Source organism: Botryllus schlosseri, chromosome 12 (genome assembly GCF_051294905.1).
Source record: "Botryllus schlosseri isolate E-star chromosome 12, Bs_hap1, whole genome shotgun sequence".
In the NCBI taxonomy this organism is placed as follows: domain Eukaryota; kingdom Metazoa; phylum Chordata; class Ascidiacea; order Stolidobranchia; family Styelidae; genus Botryllus; species Botryllus schlosseri.
The window spans coordinates 15,720,059-15,746,489 of record NC_137247.1 but is presented as its reverse complement, the minus strand read 5'-3'; the positions used below and the strand labels follow the sequence as shown (position 1 = coordinate 15,746,489).

The 26,431-nt window shown below is 40.9% G+C and overlaps 1 protein-coding gene across 2 annotated transcripts in view; it reads left to right on the top strand.

Annotated features, from left to right (window-relative positions):
• The window catches only part of LOC145451713 (uncharacterized), a 312,192-nt gene that overhangs the window by 284,792 nt on the left and 969 nt on the right, over positions 1–26,431 (top strand). The window lies entirely within an intron of this gene.

Sequence of the window (26,431 nt, the reverse complement as noted above, 5' to 3'; positions counted from 1 at the left end):
CACACAGCATGTGAAAAAATGTTGGGGCGTAAATCAACGGTTTTGCTCAGGTAATCACAATTTGAAAAGTAATCAAAATTAACTCCAGCAATATATTTCATGTTTAAAGCAGTTTGGATTTATTCCTAGAATCAACACTTGTGTCCTGAAAAGCAAACCAATTTGAGTGCTCATTAGTAACTTTTTATGAACATGGGCACTTGGGCAGTCTACTTATAGGTGGTAATATTTCAGGGCGCGTGGCCTCAAATGTTTACATACTAACCGATAGCGGAGGTATATGCCATAGCAATTCCGCGGATATCTTTGCTATTCTGATCTGTTTGGTCATGTTCCTATAGAAGCAGCACGTGCATCCTGAACAGCAAGCCAAATAAAAGCTCATTAGGAAGTTTTTTGAACATGCGTAGTCTACTGATGTGATAATATTTCGGGCATGTGACGTCAAATGTTTATAAACTAACTGATAGCAGAAGTCTATTCCCGTAGCAATTCCGGGAATATGTTTGGAGTTTTGAGGAGTTTGGTCTCGTTGCTATATAAGTAGCACTTGTCTCCTGAAAAGCAAACCGAATGAGGGCTCATTAGTAACGTTTATGAAAATGGATAGTCTACTAATGTGATAATATATTTCAGGGCATGTGACCTCAAATGTCTATACATTAACCAATAGCAGTGCCCACAGCGAGTTATGTGTCGCTATTAATTGCCACCTGTGTATAGTCGTATCATATAACAAGGGCCTGTACCCAGGTAGCACGCCTACTTGGGTACCACAAGGTATCAAGGTGAGATGAATTGTGGTAACCAGCTGGTGAAACCAATCGGGAACCGTACATTTTTGGCCCCATATTACAGAGGTATTTTCTGGGGTACCATGTGGGTAACCCACCAAGCTGATAGCGAAGACAATATTACGACCCCGGTCCTTGTGGCAGTAGCAGTGACAGTGTAAGTAGACATGTGCTAAGGCGATGTTAGGTAAACCCTACACGTTAGTTAACTTTAACATTGTATACTGTACAGTACATACCTGCTACCAACACTAACTTACACCAAACAATATATACGGTAATCTGAGTATATAATAACCATTACGGTGGGTGAGTGAGGCCATCATCACTGTTTAAGTGTAATCGTTGAGTTATATTTTCAACTGAACAAGACACACACAATGTACAATGCGATAAGATACAAAGCGATGTCATGAACAGATAGGAGGATGCCTGACATCTACCTCGGCTTAGAGTGCCCGCCGTCACAGTTACTCTCGATGTTGATCATTTTCGAGGCCACGGCCCTTGCTAGCGATTTCCATAACTTGTGAGTGCATTCTTTCGTCGAGTCATTCTCGGGTCTCATGTCGCAGGAAGAGGAGCCCGGACAAACCTCCAACGGGAGTCAAACCGAGGCCGCCCGATTCTTAGGCGCTTATCGTCACCAGTACCCGAATTCAATTCATATGGTGGTGGAATTCAATTTGGAAATATCCCAGCGACCAGCATCGCAAATGAATAAATCGGAAACCGATTATAATATGACTTTACTATATAGATGAACAAACCTTGCTGTAGGAAAATATAATAGAATCATCTATTTCGGAAAACTACTCGTTCACATGTGGGAGCCGTATGAAAAGTCGACCATTCTTCATTGACGAAAATAACAAGTTCCAATTATTTGATCACAGAAATTTTACGAGTAAAATTAATCCTGAGTTAAAAATAATAGATACAGATAAGGAATCAAGGTAATGGGATATACGCAAGAAAATTATACCGCACGCTGTGAGGAATTGAGTACTCTAGCAACGGAAATTTAAGTTCACTTCAGTGTGACAAACGGTCAATTTTAAATAGTTCAAATCACATTGACGAAGTAAAGCATGGTAGGGGTTTTAATGTTCGAGGTTCGAGCAACCAACAGGGATAGCATAATAGCTAGAAAACTTTACTACATATGGAACCACCTTTAATAATCGATGAAATAAACCAAATAACATTGATGGAAAATAAGGTTGGTTCCTGTGTGGGTGATATATGGGAAATCTGAGCTCCTCCATAAGTGGATTTCTCATGTTTCAAGATGGTTTGATATCAAAAACTCAACAAGTAAAACTCCCCCGAGTTCAAATTGATAGGTACAATTAGAAGAGACTTATTGCAATCTACCTGGGATTGGTATGGTATAACCACGCATCTTTATGGATGGAAATCCCGCTTGGTTTCGATGTGGGTTACATGTTACTAACCCATTCCGATCATCCATCCCACCTAACCACTTAAATTCCACCTGGATACCAAGTGGGCGTGCTAGCTGGGGTATTGTGCAATATAGGTGTGTTTGAAAAAAATTATTTCCTGATTTCTTGGATTCTCTAACATAATTGCTAGGTTGCCTAAACACGCTGCCCATCAAATCTGGCTCAATTCCAACCAGTAAAAGTAGAGTGACACCCAATTGAAATTTCGGCCATTTTTTAGATAATAGGATATAGCCTACGGTTGGAAATTTCGTCACTTCCCCATGAAAAACATCGTGTTACAGGTATATGCCTGAAGGGAACGTGATGATTTTGCACCTATTGTCTGATACATTTCGACATCAACTCCGTTAATTATTGGGAAAATGATGACACTGGCTATATATAGTTTAAGATTTGTCGATTTCATTCAAACAGCCCTGTTAGAATGATCATGATATACTTCGCAAATAAAATTCTTGCGGCTCTGAAAGTGGCAACCGCGAAGAGGATATGAAGTGAGCTAAAATACAGGAAAATATGAGTCGCAAATGATGGTCAATAATTATGTGGAAGTGTCTTTTGCCACGCCGATGTAGATTTCACGAAATGGGAATATACCTTCCATGCCATCAAACTAGGCGTTGTGATTGTAAACATTCCGGTTGCTCTTTTTAATATTTTTTATATGACGATATGGAGGCGCGCAATATTTCACTATCATCAAATGGGCGAACCTGAAAAAGTTTGAAAACCACTGATCTATATTTTCAGACGACTCATGGAAATATAAACTTTTAAAACAGAATGGGAGCAAGAGCTTGCATTCAAAGGCGCCAACTTACGGGTTACGAGGATGCGCACTGCGCAGCCACAGTCCCTATGTTGACGAGGTGGCGGCGACTTCGTAATAAATACGCAAACGCCACAGTAATGTGTAACTAGTAATTCGTAATGAGGCGAATCAACGCGACCTCGTTAGAACACGGCGTTGATTCCCGATCTACTTTCTCGACCAAAATGACGTTCTCCTTTTCTAAAGTCTAAGTTAACTCACATTCCAGAGTTATCGCACAATATGTCATATGTGAGTGTTCCGTTCGATATGAACACTGTGCATTGTGCACAGCATTGAATTTCGTTTTCAAATATTGATGCATCACGAGGCGTCTGAACGGGCAACCTTCTATATTCCAACAGTGGCGGCTCGTCCTATAGGGCAACTGGGGCATTGCCCCACCTAAAATTCTGTTCAATAACAATTTAACCATTTATAGACGCACAGCAATCAGCATATACCGAGATCACGGCGAAACCCGCATTATTCTTGTGCTTTCGCTAACAAATGCCCATACATAGCGAAGTCTCTGCGAAAATCGAATTCTCACATGTGTTTTCGCTTTGTGAATGCCTAGCCGGGGCTTGCCCCGGTAGCGCTCATAACAAGCTTTCACTATCTATTCTCTCAAAGCCGCGCACAATAAAGAAACGGTGATTTACTCTCTCCTATTCGTAAAATGGCCGAGCAAGTGGGGCAACTATGCCTGTCGCCCTTAAGGTGTGATGTAACAATCGTATCTATATCTGAACTCGGTTACCGTGATATGCGTTGACTCGACCTTTGCTGGTATATGTCGATTTTGACGGTGTTTCGCACCATGATAATTCTTGAAACTTGGTACGATATGTCGTGAAGGTAGTATTTAGCACTGCTCCAAGTTTCAGGCTTGCTACTCAAAGATAAGGGTGGTAATTTCGTTTCCGAAGTTCAGTGTGTGCTGATCTATCATGTACATTGTACAGCAAACAGATTTTACTCAAAAGCCGGTATTGGTCTTCATTGATTTTGACGATGTTCCATACCGAGATCGGTCATGATATTTGGCACAGTAAGTCTTAATGTTAGTATCGACCGCTGTAATAAGTTTTAAGTTCGTCACTGAACTATGTGGGTGGTAATTTCGTTTCCAAAGTCGAGTGAGAGCTGACTCTTCATTTATCGCTAACAGATTTACGCAAAAGCCGTTATTGGTCTCTATTGATTTTAACGATGTTCCATACCTAGATCTGTCATGAGCTTTTGCACGGTATGTCTTGATTTTAGTATCGAACGCGGTGCCAAGTCTTAAAGTTGACGCTCAATGATTGAGGCAGTTATTTCGTTTTCGAGATCGAGTATGGTAGAGATGCGCGCTGATCTGATACTTAGCCTACCTACATCATTGCGGATCTCACGGAAAAGCCGGTGTCTGTCTGTGCTAATCTAGTCTGCGTTCCATAACGAGATCGGTGATGATATTTCCAATGGTATATCTCGATGATCGCATGAAACAGCTAACTAAGATTCTCGGTTTGCATTCAAATATTCACATAATTTTATGTTCGCCAATGTGCATTTCACTGTGAAATTGTGGCCTTCAAACCATTTGCTTACAATCCCCTGTCAAATGCGATAGCTATTTCATTTTCGATGTCGGCTAACAGCTGATCATTCGATCAGCCTATTCCTCGATCTATTTTACTCAAAGTTCGGTGTTCGTCTGTATTGATTTTGACAGTGTACCATGCCGGAATGGGTTATGAGATAGCGAATGCTACTTCTCGATGATTTCATGTAACAGTATGCTAAGTTTACGGCTTTCATTCATGTATTTATTGATTAATATATTTTCCAACGGCGATTTGGCAGCAGACAGTAAGCCGTATGTGTTGCGTCACAATCTCCAGTTTCAAGGCCAAAATGTACTATGTTGTTCCGAGACCGAAGTTCCGAGGCTGCTGTCCTTAGTTCTTCAAAGACCATTCAAATTGATGTTCTGGATTCAATATGACAGGCCCAATCTATGAGATAACAATTGCGTATGTGTCCGAAGTCGTTGACCTTTGCAGTTAGGCTTACGCAATCTCTCGAGTTCTAGTCATTGGAATTAGTCTGGTCAAGTCAAGTGCTAACATGAATCGTATTGAATCTTTGCTCCGTACGTAGGCTAGTTTACGCAGTTGCCTTTAGAGCGAAAATTAAAGGTCTAGAAGACTACTCCTTGTCGCTTCGACATATTCCTGTCTTTTCATTGTATCGCATTTTTGTGGTGTATTGAACTGATAAAATTGCTAATAAACCAATGATGATGATGATAGAAATTGTCCAGTCCATTGATCCAATCGTACGCCGGGTACCTCCGCTTTGGTTGCCTATCACCTGGTCGTAACTCGTAACCACCAGCTCAGTGGTCGTAACACACCAGGATCGTGTACGAAACACTTTCGGACGGCCTATCGATTTGCGTAATCTCTAACTCTACCATGAAATCATAACGCATGCTACTAAGGATGACCTGATAATTGATTCGTGGCATAGGGACGATTCTTAGTTCACGTACATTATGTAAAATAATCCTTTGATTAAAAAAAAAATGAATAAAACATTTGTTACCACACTTCAAGTCACGGCTCACCGGCAAACCTCTCGCGGCACCTACGTTAAAATCACTGTTGTCGGGAAATTCATGTGACCATCATATTAAAGTTACTTTTTTACGTTGGAAAACGCCATTGTGACGTCATGTTGATAAAAGTCGCTCGCAGCCCGTGCCCCACCACCCGATATTGTCACGAGCCGCCACTGTATTCCAATAAACTTGATTGCTGGACGGATTCCTATCTAGAGAAACAATATCGAATTCCAAACTATTGGGCATTTGGTAGACATTGGATTTCTATTGAAAAGATCACGAAATTCGTCAGGAATCGGAATTACCTCTAGCCCATAATTGCAACATTAAATAGGAATAGGACGTTGTATATTTTTTCCTTGATCTTTTTGCGGCATATACACACCGATATAGGCCAACTCCAAGAATGCTTTCCCAACGTAAATACGGAACTGCAACAATGCTGCTGTTTTAATCTTCAAATGATGTGAGCAACTCAACGCGTTGTCAGAAACCTATTGTGTTGGCCGTAAGAAACAATTACTGATTGGTTGCGCGCTTTCGTGTTTGTAATCATCATTCATGTCTGCTTGAAACATCGTATTCCAGAGATGTCCCGTATAATTTGCGAAATTGCCTGTGCGTAGTATGTTTCGTTACTGACTCGGCGCTTTGTGCGTGAATTACATTGATGCAATACTAGGCTTACCATATTTTGGAAATGTAAAAAGAGGACACTTTTTCAGAAATTTCAGACATGCAAAACTGAAGAATCCTCAAAAACCGGTAAATTTTTCCCACTTCGAGATCGGTTGACTAAAAAAAAAAAGAAAAAAAAAAAGGTCATCACTTCTGCTCAGAGCGCAAAATAACGTTTTTCTCTCTACATTGCCAGGTGGATGACTAAAAAAAAATAGGTCTTCTTTTCGCTCAGGGCTTAAATCACCACTTTTCCCTTCGAAATACCCGCCGGAGCTTCACTTCTGCGCTAATTTACGGCATATCACTCGCGATTTCCTCTAAATCTGACCTAAATTTTCAAAAAAGAGGACAAAAGGGCGTCCTCCGAGGACACTTTCAAAAAAGTCAAAAAAGAGGACAAATCCTCTTAAAAGAGGACGTATGGTAAGCCTATGCAATACTAAATTCTCAGTGACATAAATTCCGATTTTATCCGATGCATTTAAACACGAACCTATTATATGCCACTAAATAGATTGCCGTCGGACGGACTGGTAACGCGCAGTTCGACTTTTGAATGAACTATTGACAACTTTCAGCAAGGAAGCTGACACAACTACTTAAGCTAATTTTCATTGTATCATGGGATATCTTCCGGCCCAAACATAGTACATTTGTGACCCAATTGGAGGAAGTGTTCAACACCAGTTTGTTGTCATATCAGCCTAATCGGCGACCTCGAAAGGAACGCTAGCTTAGGGTTACCATATTTTCGTGCATCAAACTCCGGGCACTCCTGGATAAAATAAATAAACAAACAAACATATTTAGACGACTTCTTCTTATGATTTTTATCTAAAACTACCAACAGTTTAAATTTTGTACTGAAAGTTTTGCCTAACTGCACCACTACTTACTGATGTTATGGGCCTAGAATACGCATACACACTTAGCCTATTTATTCACGTTACTTGGACCTCTACTTGAGTACCGACGACGGCGGATTTTACCACCTCTGGTCGTCTATTTTTCTAATCATACGGCCGGCAATGCCTATCAGTTTGCTATAGAGTAGCCTACCCTTCGAATTCGTGGTGCAATGCAGGAATCCAGAACATCTCGAACTTACAGTAAGAAGCATTGCGTGCGAAATCGACGTAGGCTATATATAATTAAGTTCATGATCGCTCCCATGTACTCCTTACGGCCGCGACCCATCCTTCCATGTCTCTCCAACCCCACAAAACCTAACTGTCGATTTCACGTCTCAACGCAATAACTCCTGGTATAATACACTCAACTCGAAGTACAACTGATAAATTCAGCACAAGTCTTTCAATAACGGCAGACAGACAGACGCCCATTACTTACAACTGGGTTAAAGCTGAAGGGATCGAGCTTTATTTGAAGGTGAAGGTTTATCAACAACCGATTGAAGCCGCATGACGTACATAGAAGCCAATTATCATTGCAAAATGTCGTGTCCCATTATCAAGCGGCACTAAATCTTAGGAGCTTGTATATTAGAGTAAGCTAATGACTTATGACGTGTTCGTATATTGATCGTATAGGAAAGCTATGAAAATATTGCTATAATAGTCACCCTACTTTAGTCAATTATTTCCACAAATATATTAAGGGATAACTTAAGTTTTTACGATGCTTGGTTATCGGCTTGTAGCATAATACGATATTTGAACACCGATAAATGCACAATGGGATTGTCCAAAAATAACTTTTTTTCCGGATTCTGAAGATTGATTAAATTGTTAGGTTGCCTGAAAATATTGCTTCACACCAAATTTGGCTCAATTCCTACCAGCAGAGTCATTTGAAATTTTTGAATTTATTGGAAAAAAGTATTTTCTTCAACTTTTACTGTTGTTTACGATTAAAAAAAAACTGATCGCAATTCCCATCAGTACAAGCGCAGTTTGAGTTTTTTATCAATAATTCTGGTATTACCCAGTGTTGGGATCAAGTCACTACCTTCGAGTCACGAGTAATCTCGAGTCATTGCACATTTTGACTCGAGTCAAGTCAAGTCAATCGATTTTCGATGTTGACTCGAGTCAAGTCAAGTCATTCGTTTTTTTTGGATGTGACTCGAGTCAAGTCAAGTCAAGTCAAGTCGAGTCACGATTCAAGTCACAATTCAAGTCAAATTGTATTTTCGAAGTATCAGTGACGATTTGAAGTCATTAAATTTTGCTAGCTGTGAGAAAGACAGAATAATTTGCCATTTATCTTGCATCAAATACCGAATGAAAAGTTGAGTATGTATGCAAAAAGGCGTTGTGCCTATCACGCACACGTAGAACCTCAAATAAAACACGCGACTGACTAGCTAAGCTACAGTCTGTTATTATCAGCCAATAGGATCGAATTTGAAGCCTCGAGATGTTGTAACAAATTGATATGGTACAGTACACTACCATCTACATATCCGTGAGAAAATAAACGCATCAAGTATATTCGCTAGATTTAAATCATACAAGAGGGTTGGTAAAGGTGATCACTGGGCCGTCTAAGAAACATAGATACTTTGCTATTATATTTTTCTTCTACTACTACAACTATTACTACTACGACAACGTAACCTGTGATCATTTCGTTTGTGGTCAATGTATTTGTGATGCAATAATGGAGGATCATTCAAACGTATATACATTCAGTGAATGCCTGGTTACTCTCACAAGTGACACAGGCGTATCCCGAACAATACGAACATATACAAAATACAGTGATTTAATTGATACCGTTTACTTGATGACTTGAAATTGACTCGTAAATATTTGCTCCGAGTCACGAGTAAATCCGCATTTTTGAAGCGCCGAATCAAGTCAAGTCAACTCATTTTTGCAAAGTGACTCGAGTCAAGTCAAGTCATACGAAAAAGTTGACTCGAGTCATCCCAACACTGGTATTACCCACGATCAATGCTACATTTCTGCAAAACCAAAACTTTCAAATACAATAACTTTGCTTCTAACGGTCGGAAGCGAACAAAAATTGTTATGCATCGTTCTTTTGGGCAACTTAATAATTTCATGGTGTTGACAGTAAAATTAAAAAAATTATAATTTCTTGCAATAAATTCAAAAATCATCGCTCTGCGGCGGTTTGTACTGCTGGAATGAAGCGAAATTTGGTGTGCAGCATTTTAGGTAACCTAACAATTTAATCAGTGCATCTCCGGAATTCGAAAAGAGTTAATTTTGAACAACCCTAATGCACAATGTGCAAAAGTACATTTAACAGCCCGGCGACATAGTAGGCGTATACTTAGTCCTTATTCACAGTTTGTAATTATAGATGATGAAAGTATTGTCATTAATGATACTCAAGTAAAACGAAAAGTATAATATAACGATTTTTAATTTTTTTCAAGTAAGTATATAGTAGAGAATTTCCAAAAAAAAATGTACTGGAATTAAAAGTAGGAAACGTAAGATTTATACAAATGCTCAGTAAATAACTATCCCGTTGCGTGTCACTGTATATTATTCGCTGCTAACGGCTCAAGCGGGTTTCTGTCTCTTCTTGCAGCTTCAAGAGTTCACTATTTTATTTATTACCTAGCGGGTTATGACTCCCACGTTGGGGATCCGTGATGCGGCCACCGCATGAACTGCGTGGTCATTGCTAGAGCCACCAGCGGCGCATGCGAATTTCATTTTCGCATCTCTCAACATTCGCCTTGACTCCATCCGGATTTCGTGAGATCCCAAGTAGTAGATAACCGGATTCAGAACTTCCGAGAAGCGTTATTCCATGAGCTATCATTGCGAATACCAGCAAGGTCTGATCATTCAGGCCACGGGAAATTAGATAGATTGTCATGCCGTAATCTGCGGTGTATGCTATCAAGAAGCTGCCGACAATGGTGCCAAGCTGCTTTAAGGCTTGTTTCTGTTTTCTTCTCGAAGGAGAATTTTCGGAGCGCGTAGTGGGGACCCGCTTTCTACAAGATAGTAAGGTCATGATGGCCACGCTGTATCCGACAATCAGAAGCATTGGTACCAAAATTCCGGTTGTGGCTGACAATGCGCACAGGTATTTTAGGGCGTAATAGATATCTGCCTTAATGCTGCAACTAAAGGATCCGTTTATGTCCCCAATCTCAAACACGAACGCAAATGGGAGCGATACCACCAATGACATAATCCAGATTAAAAGAACAATCGATGTGCATTTGTCAGCAGTCATTTCGCCTTGAGATTCCAATGCATAAACTACACCACGATATCTGACAACACTAAGAAGCAGTACCTGATACACTGTGACTATGGTTGTTGCAATATTCAGAACTGAGGGAACAAAACACCCTATGGAGGGCATGCCGAATGAGAGTTCCATTCCAGACTGAATGACAAGTGGACTGTTGCAGGCAGAAAGGATGTCGGAAAAGCATAGCCCCATAACGATGACATGAAACACGCTCTTGTCCATGCGGCGTAAAGTCAAGATCATCAGAGAATTGGCGATCACGCCTGCCGTGGTCAATGATCCAAATGTGGTCCAAATCACTGCCAATTCCAATCCGCTCAGGCTTTGAATTATATCAGACGCTTTTCGTGTTTCAGCGGTTGATATTACCGTTGTCATATTATGCGTGGGTGAAGACATGGCTACTATCTTGATCAGATCAGTGACGCTTGTTGCACAGTAGCCTTACCTAATATCCTCTGAACCGTCTGAATCGAACCCACATAACGTCTAAATATCTGTCTGAACCCGCTCTTATTTCGTGGAAACTAAAAATCCATTAAAGTCCATTAAGTACCTAATGGCCAATCGATAGTTTGTGACGATGGTATTAATCGGGGTCGATTACGTGTAATATACTTCAATCAACACCTCACCCAAAAAGCCTCGTGATTAGCCTTTCCTGATGCACTGATTAAGGCGTGGGGGAGAGCGAATCAACGTAGGGGTAAAGCAGTAGGCTATAGACTTGCAATGGCAGTAGGAAGGGGTCTCCAACTGAAAGTGGGTAAAGAGTTAACCTTCCACTTTAGTGACCACAATATTTTGATATCGAAACACTTTGTTGTATGATGTTACTTTTTGACCTCCTATCAGGATTGTCGGTGTAGTCAAGATATATTACAATCGCCTTAACGTACCAGAGAAACCTTCATTCCTGAGACGCACGCAATTTCAAGTTGATACCTTCGCAGGGTGGCCACCCCGTGTCAAATCGAAATAAGGATGCACAAGCCTGCAACATATATAAAATGCTAAATACTAATCACGGCTCGGGAATACAGGAAACTAGACCCCTCTGATGATAGGCACTTACTTTTATTTTTACATGGGGTGGCCAGATGAGGTCAGGATTAATTTATTACGGTCAAGTACATGCGTAAATGCTCATCATACATGGATAGGACAAGCTTCATCGTGATGAAGAATTTACGCGTATAAGCGCGTATAAGCTTGCCAGCGAGTCTTGCGGTTAATTGGCGATTACTCGATCTCGCTCCAATATCAACAATTCACTTCTCCACCAACACGCCCGCGAACAATTACGCAACCTCGGTGACGATGAACAATTTCACAAATTAATTCGATTGTAGTCTGCTGTGAAATCTGTTCTGTGATGGCACCGATTTCACGGGATTCAGGCCTATCGTATCTTTTGATAACGCGGCCTTGACACACATCTTCTGTTGTTTTAGTATTAGCGCTAATCAATTACGTTCGTACGAACCTGTTCGTGGCCAATTGCGCGGATTCAAAGTTATTCAATTTCGCGCTGTCTGCAGTCTGAAGCCAGTATGACATAACAATCGCACAAGTATAGAGATATCAGGCAAATCATGCGAGGCCTTTAGCAATCGCTATAGTTTAGGCCAGCGTAGTTATGACCAATGTTCCCTCTAATTTTTCAAGAGTCTGCGCAAACACGTCAACTCACTGCGCAGGCCCTTGGACAACAGTGCGCAACCAGCCCCCCCCCCCCATGCGGTGATAAGCCCCCCAGACCCCCGCGTGCTGTGCGTTTTTTTCAGGTACCTATCATCTACCTCAGGTACCCGCTGAGTGGTCGTGAGGCCTATACGCGCGAAGCACGAAAAATTACATAATTCAAGATTAAATCAGTCAATATCATCGGGAATTGCATATATATTGCTATCAATTTTTATCCTCTCTCTGCTCACATAATCAGATTTATCGTTAGAGCTGATAGAGTGAAGTGTGTTGGAATAGATAGGCCCACTAAATAATAATAAAACATATTCGGGCGTACCAGTGACGTGCGGTGAGGTTCATGGCTGGTGAGGCACGCCCCCCTCCACATACACACACAACACGCACGCAAGCACGTAAAGCACCTGATAAATAGACCTAAATGTGAATAACAACAGCAGCGGGTATAGAGAGCATTTTCTTTGCACACTGATAGCCGTTGCAATTCCACATGCTATGATACATGTAGGACTGGTCCTATTGTGCTAAATGGGCAAGTTTAGACAAATAATAATTACTATCTCTTCAAGTAGGCCTTCCGGTATAAATTATTCGAAGAACATCAAAAAAGCATCCTCAGTTACATTTTTTCAGTGAAAAAACACTAGATTTGCCGAATTTCGAAAGAAAATGCACTTGGTCAAGTCAAAATACACTAGATCCAGTGTTTAGGAGTGGCACCACTGACCACAAACAACAACGCAGGCTTTGTAGGTATATGGCTATTAGGGTTGTCCAAAATTTGGAAAATCTCAAAAATTGGATTGGATTGGCTGAATCAGCCGTATATACTAGGGACTTATTAAACTCTTACAGCACAATGAATTCACTCGAAAGTGCTGTCAAAGTCGTCAATGATGCCGTAGAAAGAGGTGTAAAGGTAGGCACAGACTATGCTGGTATGAACAGCAGAAAGACAGCTTGCTGGTATATGTTAGTATGTCCTGAATGAATCTTGAATCATTACCGGCTGCAACACTACAAATGCTGGAATCAAACCAGACATGGATATAAAACGAGCTTAAAATGCATTGAAGCGGTGCGATAGTTACATTTCTTCGGGGTTCCAATATATAAGCTATCTTGTCGGCCCATACAGCATCTTCTGAACAGATAAAATTTTGTGCGGAATCCATCTCACATATGGTTTGCTGCACCAGTTTGCGATGACTAATTTACTTTACTCACGCCCAGAAAAGTAGAAGCAATGACGTAATTGCAACCATAACTAGGTATTTTTAGTTCTAAAAGTGCACCTGCACAATCATTCGCCGTTTAACCTCTGTCATGCCTTCAATTTTCTAAGGATAAGCTATACAAGAAAACTGTCTTTTTAATGGTCATACTAGCATAGTCTGTGCTTATATTTTTTCAACTCTTTGTCAGGCATCATTGACGACTTTAACAGCACTTACGAGTGAATTCATTTTGCTGTAAGAGTCTACTAAGTCCCCAGCATATACGGCTGAATCAGCCAATGATTAGGGCATTCAAGACTTCAATTATATACCACGACTGGAATCTAATAAGACGAAGTAGTGTCATTGTTAAGCTTTATATTTGTATTCAATGATGTTGCATCGCCTTCTGAAACAAGGAATTCGTTCGCCACTTGCATAAGCGCCTTTGCAATCGGTCTCCGCATGTTCTGTGCTTTCCTTTGGTCAAAACAGACATGTCGGCTACGTCGGCTTTAAGTTTGTTTCGGGCAGCTGTTGTTTGCTCATCTTCATGTATTTAGTAACTCAACATGTCCTGAATTAATCTTAAATCATTATCTGCCAACCAGCCTGCAATGCGCTTACAGAATCACCGCCGTTAGCAGACTCCTTTAACAACTGATCAGCAATCCACTACCGTCGTGATCATTGAAGCATAACCGATTAGCCAATCGAGAGCCGTGATTTCGTGATTACCAGTCTTGTTGCCGTTCTATGGTCGCTGGCACGCCCACTCGTCGGTAGCTACTTTCAAACGCTTTGCGACAAATCTTAACGACTTTCCTGTGAGTTTATTTCAGGCTCATTGTTGTTTTTCATCAATAATCTATAGAATGAGATATTGATACCCATCATTTTTGAGATTTTTTAAATTTTGGACAACCCTATGGCTATGGCTATCACATTATAGATAACTAACCTACGGATAGATGGGCAGCACGAGAGTCACGGTCGAGTGATGCGACAACGGCAGATTTGTTGTCGCTTCATAGCATGAAACGGGAGCGTAATTGCTAATCCCATAGATGACGACCCGAGCGCTCAAATTAAATGAAGTTGATCTTATTTGAAAGCTACAGTCGCGCTGATTCTGATAATATACATTAAATTTTCATCAAGGCAATGGAACCACCCCGAAATAGCCTTCAAAATATGAAAATCGGCATTGTTCTAAAACAATTGCAACGGCGCAGCACAATGGCCATAACAACGGCCCGTGCGTGGTTGCGATTGTTTAGAACAATGCCGATTTTCATATTTTGAAGGCTATTTCAGGGTGGTTCCATTGCCTTGATGAAAATTTAATGTATATTATCAGAATCAGCGCGACTGTAGCTTTCAAATAAGATCAACTTCATTTAATTTGAGCGCTCGGGTCGTCATCTATGGGATTAGCAATTACGCTCCCGTTTCATGCTATGAAGCGACAACAAATCTGCCGTTGTCGCATCACTCGACCGTGACTCTCGTGCTGCCCATCTATCCGTAGGTTAGTTATCTATAATCAAATACCACAATAAGGGGTTGAAGGGATTACAGTCGAACACAGCATAGAGGACACGAACAACGACAATGAAGCCTATGCAAGTAGCGATCACATACCACAATTTAACGTAGCTATGGATGCAAAATACATAACAGCTACATAAGTAAGGGAGTGTATTAGCTTTGCATTACGCATTGGCCGTCGCTTGTTATATAATTCCAACAAAACTGTTGGATTCCGAAATCGATAGCGCGTTTCAAAATGTTTCGATTGTCCAATTGTTAGCGAATAGTGCATGAAGCAGATTCGTTTGTGACTCACCTAGCCATTGTTTCTCTACGATGGCATTGTCTGTAATAAAGGCGAAGGTCACCTTCCTTGGCGATTTTTTGGGGTTCTGGTGCCCTGATACTGTTAATATTTAGATTTCCGGAATCAGTATGACCATAGCGTTTCATTGATACCAGTTATTAAGAATTCCGAGCTATTCATGATCAATTGCATTGTTGCAGATGAGGCACGACCCGTCGTGCCTCACCTGTGCCTCATCTCTCTTATAGCGGTGTATTTTTGATTATAATGATGTAAATTGATGATGTTGGATGAAAAAAATGTTCAAATTTTGTTATTTATGAACGTGGATGTGTTACATCAATATAATCATCGACTCATGGAGGGGTTTCACAATTTTCACCAAATCATCCAGACGACAGGTGAGGCACTGCCTCACCTGCCTCATTGGACCGCACGTCACTGGGGCGTACCCGTTGGTATAATGACTTCGTTACATGATGCTATTTCGTGACCTCCCATCTGCTTTGTCAAACGATATTGAAATCGCCCAAACGTACAAAACTAAAAGACTAGAAAATAATGCTCCCTCGATATGGCATTTGTCTTGCTGTGGGACTTGGATCGCGAGGACAGGAAGATTCGGCGCCAGCCATTTAGGTGCCTATGCACAATTAAACATATATGTATATATATCGAAGTTTTCGGTCAGCACAAGGCAGTCCTTCTCGGCCAGAGTTTTCTCGCTGCTGATCGTTCTGGCGCACTTCTCGGAGTCGCATGCTACATATCCTCTAACTTCATGTCTTGGCGCGTCGTGGTGCGGTAATGGCCGACGCCCAAGTGTCTATTTCTATAAATCTTGCGTATTTTTTGTTGCGAAAGGGTACCCAATAACCAAGATATCTGACAATATTAAATCGCGCATAGCGCGAAAAAAATTCTTGAAAAATTCGTAGTCCATCGGACAACATGGTGCGCAACGACTAAAAAAACGTCACTTCGGATTTTTGTGCGCAGCTTAGATTTTCTGTGCGCAGAGACCGTTTGAGCACTGCGCATTTGCGCACGTGCGCAGCTTAGAGGGAACATTGGTTATGACATACGCCAGTCCTACTGTAGACTCGATACTTCAGGCTTGAAACGATATCAGGCCTATCCTGGCGCACCTGATAGTTCATGCTAGCGATTATAGCGTGCAGGCCTGCATACAGACGCGCTACATCAAATAAAAGACGAGAGCGCAAATCAGATGTCTATGTCCCATTTAGCATACAAATGATTCTCTCTAATTTGCTGTACCCAGCATCGTTAATACGAATTAGTGAATTAGCATTTCAAAAGGACAGGATTTCTAGTCTTAAATTGGAAACTCACTGGCTATGCACTTTGTGTTCTAATACGGACAACGCGCTGGTTAATTTCAGCCCGGGGCCTACAGCCTACGTAGGTCCCGATCAACCAGTCGAATTTGATCATGAAATTTTAATTATCCAGGTGTTATTGCAACAAGAGCAATATGGGCACGTGTCGCATCCTTGTCAATAGAAATACAAATCCCGATGGTTTGAAATTCGAACCGGATGTGGTTGCACCCGATAGAGTCCGTTCAGCAATGAAGTTTCTTGGAATATGGAAGGTTCTCGCTCGAGCTAATTGAATAAATTCAAAATTTCACATTCAGTCAATCTATTTTGCAGCATATACTTGCCTATTTATTGCGATAGCTAATCATCGTTCCATTGTAATGCGGATCTGGTGAACCTCATTACACCTCACCCGAGTGGTAAACCATTTAAAAATTACGGTACACTCTCTAGGCCAGGGGTGGCCAACCTATTTGCTATTCGCGGCCGCATTTTGATTACTTATGTAGCCTTCCATTGAATAATATACCAAAGAAAATATGGTAATATCACTCGCAGAACGCTAAGAATTTTCCAGAAATGAAGAGCTTCACTTGTGACTATTGTGCATTTAATTAGAGGCGTATATTTATGGTCGCAGAATTTTTTACACCCCCTCCCCCCGCAGGTTGCGCGCCCATGCTTCGATTTGTTCCGTTGTCCTACCACCGGAAAAGAGACAATGTCGAATATTCCGGATACTATAGCCTAAATGAGCCTCGTCCAGTCATTATTGATGGCCACGGGGCAAGTTATGAAGCCTGAAACGGCGAAGTGATGTCGTCTGATCATCTGCCTAGAAAATCCAACCATTCTAAAGACACATCAGATAATTCGAATAAAAATCCAAATCCCTCGCTTAGGCTATTGCGTTTCCAGGCAATTTTCTTTTTGAGAGGTCACACAGAGTTTCCGGCAGTGTTTAACGCGCAATGAAAGACAAAAGCACCATCTCCGTCTGGGTCCCTTGAGTCTTTAGTAAGTTATTACAATGCTAGGGTGGCGAGATAGCGCAGTGGCATAATCCGCGGCTGCAACATCAATGGGTGCGGGTTCGAGTCCGATCCAGGTCGACTTCCGAATTCCGATACCTAAGTGTTGGAAGTTTACATAGGCTCCTCCTCGCCACCTCATCCGCGTCAGCGGTCTCTTACAATAAGCCTAGAGGTGGGCCGTGCCATAAGTCGTCAGTTACGGAAAATAAGAAGAATATCGGCCTGATGTAAATGACCAGAGTAGTCGACAAACACCGCGAATACCCCAAAACAAACAAACAAATATTACGATGCCTCACGAATACGGTAAACTGAAACAAAAATACAAATATTAATACACAACCTAACCCCAAAAACTAAATTGAATAACTTACCGATTTTACCGGCCCTACTTTACCGACTAATTACAAGCACTTCGCGCTATGTTACTATACAAATATGAATAAAGCCGGAAATGAAGTCAGTACCAACTAAAGGTATGGTTACCATACGTCCTCTTTTAAGAGGATTTGTCGTCTTTTTTGACTTTTTTGAAAGTGTCCTCGCAGGACGCCCAAATGTGCTATATTTTGAGATTTTTCCGCTTTTTTTAAATTTTGCATAAATATGTAGGTTAAAATTGGAGCGGGAAACAGTAAATCAGCACTGAAGTAACACTACAGCGACTATTTCGAGAGCTGGGCCGGAAAGTTGACCTTTTTTTAGTCAACCAACGGACAATGTGAAAGATAAACTGTATTTCGGTAGTTGAGCCGAAAAGTTGAACTTATTTTGGACAACCGACCACGAAGTGGGAAAAATTTAATACTTTTTACGTATAGGCGTTCTACTATTGAGTTGGCCGCCGTACTTAGTCAGGTGACTTGGTATTTAGACAGCTTCCACTTCTACTTATAAGTTATTCTGGCAGCAGCACTTACTTCTTATAGTTTTCGCTATTGAAAAGTGAGAAAGCATTTGTTGCATCACTTTTATGAGTGAAATAATTGTAAAGTGTACACGAAGTAGCCTCCGTACAGCGGTATAGCCGTATTCTTACTCCTATTACCTACGTCTATATACTTGAGGTAGTTTTGATATATCTTGGAAATCGCTACTTCTTCTTGTGATGAAGCATAGAAATCGACAGTGGTACTTCTACTTCAGTAGCAATGCTGTCTACTTAGACCACCTTTGGAAATACGCAACAACTCTCTCGAGTCTTCGCGGCAGCCAGCGTGGAAGCCACTGGTCTATACCGTGAGCTGGTATGCTGTACTGCATAATGCGAATGGTGACCAAATGTAAGGCAAGCGATGGTCAAATTATATGTAGTTGAAATGGTGTGACCCCACATAGATATTACGATCATGCGTACAAAAGGAAATCATATCTGACACCAAACACCACCATCACGGATGTTGTAGTTCCAGAACTATAGTTGGACCGTTTGTTTCAGAGGCCGGATAGAATGACTTAATTATTTTCAGTATTGTGCAGGAACAGCAGCCAATATGTCTCAATTCGAATGGATCAGCGACACTAGAGGTCCAGAATGTTTTTTATTCTTGACGTTAGTCGAAAATTCTCCTGACCCTCGTGCAGCTGTTGCGTTATTGACATCAGTAGTCAGTGACAGCAATTATTTATCTTTATTGATTACACAGAAAGCTCATATATTCCATGAATTCATATGCCACACGTAAAACAACTATTCCACTCCATTCAAGTGTACCTATGTTTAGATTATTTCATGAAGATTTTTAGTTTCGTACTTGCCAATCATTCTCAAGTATCGCCATGCGGAAAAGTTCTTATTGAGCCCACATGCTCATATCTGGCGATGTTCAAATGCATTGATACTTATATGACTATATGTCGTGTGTGAACACGTGCCGCCACATGGTTTTGCGTGTGCGGGTCATTCCATTTGTTAATACTCTGGACTTTATTAGGTTTAGCGAAATGTATTATAAATTTTTTGACAAAGAAATTTATTATTTAGACACATACTGTCAACATACTCCAGCAAGCTATAACTTATCGTGTACACTAAAGTTGTAAAGTTCAATCAAAAGCAGGTGGTGTAGTTCATTTTGTCTGTGTCTTTTATGAAACCTATTTTTGCCAAAGCTATATATGCTGAATATCAGATACACAGTCCTTAATTAAAGCCAGCTGCAGACTGTGTAGAAGTATACCTCATTTCGCAGTGTCGCTGCATGCATTTTTGTGCGGGATTGGTGATTGTGTATATAGGTATATGTAGTAGGACTATAACGGGAAAGTACATACAATTATCAAATATATTGGGTATTTCTGACATTTTTAAGCGTGGACCCAGATGCTTTTGTGATCTAGTCCAGCGGTTCTCAACCGCCGGTCCATGGCAAGTTTCCTAGATATATTCGAATTTGATATCTCAAATCCAAAATGCAGGAAGTCCGGCGCTTTTCCATTAATTAGAGAAAAATCATCGATTTTTGTGTGGCCGGATAGCGTAGTGGTAGGTTCCACAGCTGCAACATCAATGGGCTGCGAGTTCTAGTCCGACCGAGGTCAGCTCTATAATTCGTACCTTGGCATTGGAGGTTTATCTAGGCTCCCCCCCGCCACGGGATTCGCGTAAGTGCTGTCACTCCTGGAATGCATTTCCATAATGAGTGGTATCAATCATTTTTAAACATTGAAATGAGCATGAAAACACAGTCCATATATCTGAAAGTTCCGTTTTTCTGATGTCACTCGACGCCCTGTGGTGAAAATCGGATAAATACATCTATTCTTCACCCATGAATTTACAGTTCATACCCTGCTCAAATTACCAAGTTTTCGAAAACAGCTTGAAATAAAATAATCGATATGGCAATGCGTGCAGTGAGTGCTGCGTGCGTTTTGGCTTATATGATATCAGGAATCGAGTCAATCCCACTAAGGAATCAAGGTCAGTATAACTCTTGAATATTTTAACTTTCAGTAGTTCTTCAATATCAGTGGTTCCCAACCTTTTGTCCTTCATTACCCAATTCTGATTTTTGTCGGTCCTTCATTCTCCGCCATACCTAACATTCGTCTAATCCAGCGGTTCTCAACCTTTTTGACACGCGCCCCCTTGGTGATGGTCAAAAAAAATCGCGCCCCCCCCCCCCTGATCCCGTTACATTTATCGTCATGTCAAAAAGAGCACATCATCTAATACAGAGGTAGGAAACCTTCCTGCTAATCATGGCCGCATTTTGATTACTTATGTAGCTTAAGGCCGCATTCCAGGGCATAACCACAATGAACGATCTGGACGCAAAATACCTATGGTGAACTGTCCATATCCATTCCCGGTGAGCTCCGGACTATTCTACTTTTCACAACGGCCTATTGTACGCACCGAAATCGCGAGTGGCAATGTTATGAATAGTTGCTGGGAGTGCATATTGTCGCGCCGAGCGCGAAAAGTTTTCAGAGCCGCGAATGAATTGTTATTTCTTGAGGATTCCCATTTCTCCTCCAATTAAGAAGGGCGCTACTGCATTAAAATTGAAAAATTAAGTCTCCTTGAATTGCGCGGAGCGCGAAGAAAATTTCAAGATTAAATAAAATCTCTCGAAAATTCGGGAGTGAATTCGTAATCACAATTTGCATGTCTACGGCTGCCAACACATACCAATTGAATTAAGCGTCGATGGCCGCACAAATTCCCTTCTACGGCCGCATGCGGCCGTACGGGCTGCCCACCCATGATCTAATAGTATACATAAGGTATATCTTATGCCAATTTTGAATCCGCATTCCAGTTGCTTAGTCTTTTACATTGCTGACAAACTTCCCCAAACTTGTTTGAAAATATTTAAAAAAAAACATTGGAAAGCACATCAATTAATTTCAAGGTAGGTTGCACTGAAACTAATACCTGATGCTGGTAGTGACTACAGAGAGCACGGCGTCGTTCTGTCCTGCCATGCTAAATTTGATCAGTTTTGGAAATGAATTGAATTGTGTTGATTTATAGCCAAATTGAGGGCGAAACCGGGCAACCTATATTGCATCTAAGTCTGTCTTAGGCAGTGCAGTTCGCCAGCTATCAACAACAGCTACCTAGCGCACGAAGATTTAGGCTACTGCCAAAACTATAAAGTAATGAATGACTTTCACGTAGGAATTTCACTAAATCTTCAAAGAATATCAAAAATTTGCTCAAATGAAGTTGAAGTCAGCCTATACTCCGTTGAGCGCGACTGCTGGAGTTTGAGTTTGGCAAGCTTTCTAGAATACGAATTAAGTTTAATCCTCAATAATTGTCTCTTCAGAATGGTTGTGAAACACATGTTTAGTCACAATTTATACATACATTGACAAAATTGACAAAAATTTCTCGCTCCCCCCTGAGAGCTTCCCGCGCCCCCAAGGGGTGCGCGCCCCCCAGGTTGAGAACCCCTGGTCTAATCCAACCCTTGAAAACACTCACCCCAATAATAACCTTGCTTCGTAAAGACGTTTTATTGATGTAAGTTGAGACGGTCCAGGATTGATAGTTACTACCCGAGCAAATAAAACCAATCATTGTAGCAGTTTTCAGTGTTGCTGATTACGAATATCACATTAGTTTTCTCAGATTGGCTCTAGTTTGGAAGATACGTATACCCCTAAAAGAGCCCAAATTACTGTATTTACCCCTAAATATTTCACTTGATAGGAAAAAAATCGAAGATTTTTTGCGTTTGTACTTCTCATATTACATAATTCGCTATGAAGAGCCCTCATGTCATCCTCGGTTATTCAATCAATATTAATATGATATGATGCGAGATCTTTACTGGCAAGCCTAAAAATTGCACTTTTACACAATGGAAAGATATCCCCCCCCTCCCCCGTAACGAATGATCATTCTATGATGAAAAAAGTATAGAGCTATCAAATATGTCCATGTAAAGCGTAACTACAATACTCATATGCGTCTCATCTCTTTCGACTTGCAAATGGAAAATTTTCTGCTGAGCCAACAAAGTTGGTATAAATATGGTATCGCTATCAAACGAGAAACTAGAAGTTGGTATCTTCGATGGATCTCAGATTCGAATACGTGTGAAAGATTTCAATTTCATATTAAGAAAGGAGCTCGCTACATGGAATTCATTCTAGGATGTGGCAAATAAAAACTTTTTGGGAGATCACAAAGCCACCAACTACAAACAGTTGGTCCGAAAATTGGTATCTGCATAGTAGCATATACGGAAAACTTGAAGGAAACATGAGCATTGTAGTTCACTTCCTGTTCAGTGATCAACATATATTTCCCGGTCATCTTGATGATTAGAGTGAAGAACAATGGAAAGGTTCCACCAAGACATCAAAACAGCAAAAGAAACATATCAGGACATATGAGATGACCAGATTATAATATTATATGCCAATTGATAATTTACAATTGGTGGTTGACATAAAACTGATTGAATTAATGCAACGTTATTTGAGTATTAAGGTAGATACTTATATCTATGATTGGGGTTTATTTATTTACATGATATCCGTGAAAGTCTCAAACTCTGATATGTCTAATACCCCTAGATATGATGATGTTACTGTATTTGGATTTAAAACAGTCTTCCGCGTGTAAAAATAACATGTAGATTGAATTTCTGAGCTTTATAACACGACTGAGCAGTTTTTCTATCTAGCCCATACAGCAAAAACATGATATTTTAGTCAAAATAGCCCGATGGATTATTTCCAAAACCAGAGCCTATTTGAAAAATGGGGTCATCATACTGGCAATATGTGCCCTCCAGAACCCCAAAACAATTGTTACTTTGTCTGACTAAAAATGTGTGTTGAACAGTGCACATTTTCTGAACAAACGTGGATCAGAAGTCGAGTTAATTATGGTTGTGTTTTGTTTTAACTTAAGTCATTATACGTTTTATCAAACTTTAAGTTCATCAGTGTGATATGTCGGGTGTTACGGATTTGTTTATTTGAGTACATCCACTATCCCTGCGCCGAACAACAGTAGACATAAACCAAGGGCGGGCAACTTCTCCAGTCGGCGGGCCGGATATGCGGAAATGAAGTACTTGGCGGGCCAGATTCTTGAATTGGAAAATAATCGCATATTTATCCACCTAAACACGGCATAAATCATATCTAATTTAAAGCATATAGAGTAGACCAAAATAGTATTTGATTTTAATAGTGGTTGAAGTCAATGAGACACCTGTGTCGATCAAAGTTGTCAACAAGTTCTTTTAACTCTGGCTCCATTAGTAAAGACTGCACGTAAACATGAGTTAGATTGGGACGCAGCTTTGTCTTGATGATGGTCATTATCGAAAATATTTGCTCGCAAATGTATGTAGACCCGGACAGAACAAGTAGTTTTAACGGCATCTTTCTCATAGGTTGTAAAATTGGATTCATTCAGTGACGCAAAAAATGTCCATGTTTCAGGATTTTGGAATTTCTCTTTCAGGGTATAGAGCAGTGGTTCCCAACGTGGGCGATATCGCCCCCAGAGGGCGATTTGGAGGTCCAGGGGGGCGAAAATGACGAAGGGGGCGACGGGGGGCGAAAATGGACAAAGGGGGCGATGGGGGGCGAAAATAGCGAAGGGGGCGATGACGCGTCAAAACGGCTGACCTTTTTTTTTTTAGTCAACCCACGGAAATTTAGTTACAAAAGTGTGTCAAATTAGACATCGAGCAAAAAATTTGACGTTTTTTTATAGTCAACCCGCCGGTGATTACAGTTTGTATGCCCAATTTTCGGTACAAAAAAATTTGGGGGGCGATGATCGGTGTTGACCTTGAAAAGGGGGCGATGGGTCGAAAAAGGTTGGGAACCACTGGTATAGAGTGTCTGCGGGCCGCTCAAAATCCCGTCGCGGGCCGTAAGTTACCCGCCCCTGACATAAACAATCGCATATTGCTGCAACATAAAACTTCTTGTGTACTGGTGTGACGCAAAAGTTTGCGATAGCTTTATTGTAGCCTACGTCATGCGATGCGATCAGCATACGATCGTGATAAACGTGTTTCTAACCCTGATATTGGTTATCTGGAATTCTAGATGAGTTTTTGAGAACAACATACAGCGACACAAACAATTCAGACCATGGAACTGGTAACCGTTATCGTGGTATGATGCCTTCTTATATATGAGTATATGTTGTATGTATATATTTTGCAAGTGGGTGTGCCGCACACCAGAAACCCTTGAATTCCCACAAGTTGTGAATCACTGTGCTATATATATTTAGCAGTGGCGACTCGTATAGACACCTGTAGCAACACGAATACGACAGTGCAGTGAAACCTTTGAACTGCCGCTATCATGGTTTGTCTATAACTATAGAGTCACTTCGTCGTTTCGACAATTCACCGTACAAAAGTCACGTAGACACTACTTGTACCAACCTCCCAACGAGTCAAGAATCTCTGAAAATTTACGCAATTCAACCTTGTATTTGAGTTTTCAGTCAATGATAACCAGCTACTATATTTTGGATGGGTACACCTGGTAGCTGACTATAGCGAATGACTGTAACTGTTCTACAACATTATGTTCGTCTTTACCAACGCCAATACATCAGAACTTCCGCCCTCATCAATTCCATAAACTTAATAACGATGCAATTTCAGAGCCTGGCATAACCAGTAATAATTCCCAGAGTGCAGCACTGGCGGACCCGTTTAGCTTCGCGCATGGAAATGAAAGTAAGCCTTCTCGAGTTATAGGAAGGGATAATTCATAGGTAATCATTCCTTTTCAGGAAGATGCGATGTTTTATACGGCGACAAATGCTATATTTTGATCGTTTCAACGGCAGGAATGACTCTTGGAGTAGCTGAATCGGTTTGCAATGCAGCTAAAGGAACACTGGCTAACATCTACAGTGAAGAACACTTTAATCTCATAAGAGCACTGCTTCGCTCAAGAATACCAATGAATTATGATTGGATAACTGCGTGGCTCGGAATGACCCTGGACCTATCGGTTAGTGAAATACTGCGGCAAAACTTTTCATTGGTCATTGTTTCCAGATTCTACTGCTGGAAGACATTTGCACTCTTCTGATGACATGTTTAGTTTGCCAATATTTAAACTGAATAATTATATTTGTTACTTAAGCTTTCAGAGCCGGGAACATCGATAACTCAACCATGTGCAAGGCCACAGAACAAACATACATCGACCGATTTATTAAGCCCCATCAAAGGCTAAGTATAGACCGAGGCTGTATGTCACACTACACCACGCGAAGCTGCAGTTGATAAATTCGGCAGGTCTACATTTAATCACTGCAAATAATTATTATCTATCAAATCTCATTTTCAGTGCCACAACGTGCTGTAGTCGTTTACAATGCGAACTTCGATCTTATGCTATGTAAGACGTCGTAAATGTACACTTTTTTGGATCTGAAAGTACTCTTGTCTATGATGTCTTTTGCTTTATTTTCACTTTAACACCTGATGAAGAAGCGGCGCTCCGAAAGCTGGTGTAATAAATATAATCATTACTTTGCAAGTGGACGTTAAATATGGTGTGAAAGCAACCTAAATCTGATTTTTAAACTGTTATTCGCGTTGATGACGGTCATATTTAAATATTTACAAAGGCGTCGTTGTGAATGGCCCGGTGACATCTCAAACCAAAAAAATGTATTCGATGATGCTCTTACGACACCCTTGGTCATCTTGCTGCCGTCCACTGATATGAGCGCAGCGGACGGGT